Source organism: Penaeus monodon, chromosome 33, assembly GCF_015228065.2.
Source record: "Penaeus monodon isolate SGIC_2016 chromosome 33, NSTDA_Pmon_1, whole genome shotgun sequence".
Taxonomy (NCBI): Eukaryota; Metazoa; Arthropoda; class Malacostraca; order Decapoda; family Penaeidae; genus Penaeus; species Penaeus monodon.
This window is the reverse complement of record NC_051418.1, coordinates 30,681,520-30,681,739: the sequence shown is the minus strand read 5'-3', so window position 1 is coordinate 30,681,739 and position 220 is coordinate 30,681,520.

Below are 220 nucleotides of genomic sequence, written 5' to 3'. Positions count from 1 at the left end.
TATACATACATACACACTCCTTTCCTTCTCTCTCTCCCTCCTCTCCTTCCCCTTGACCTCCGAAGCATCCTCACCTTCAGTTCCTCCGTTAAGACGTCTTCTGTTTTGTTGTTACTTCTCTGTCTTGTTTTCCCAGAGGGGTTATAATCATTTCGTTTTTTTTTTTACCTTTCTTTGATTTAAGTTATATTTTGTATGATGCTTGTGCACAAACAAGAAG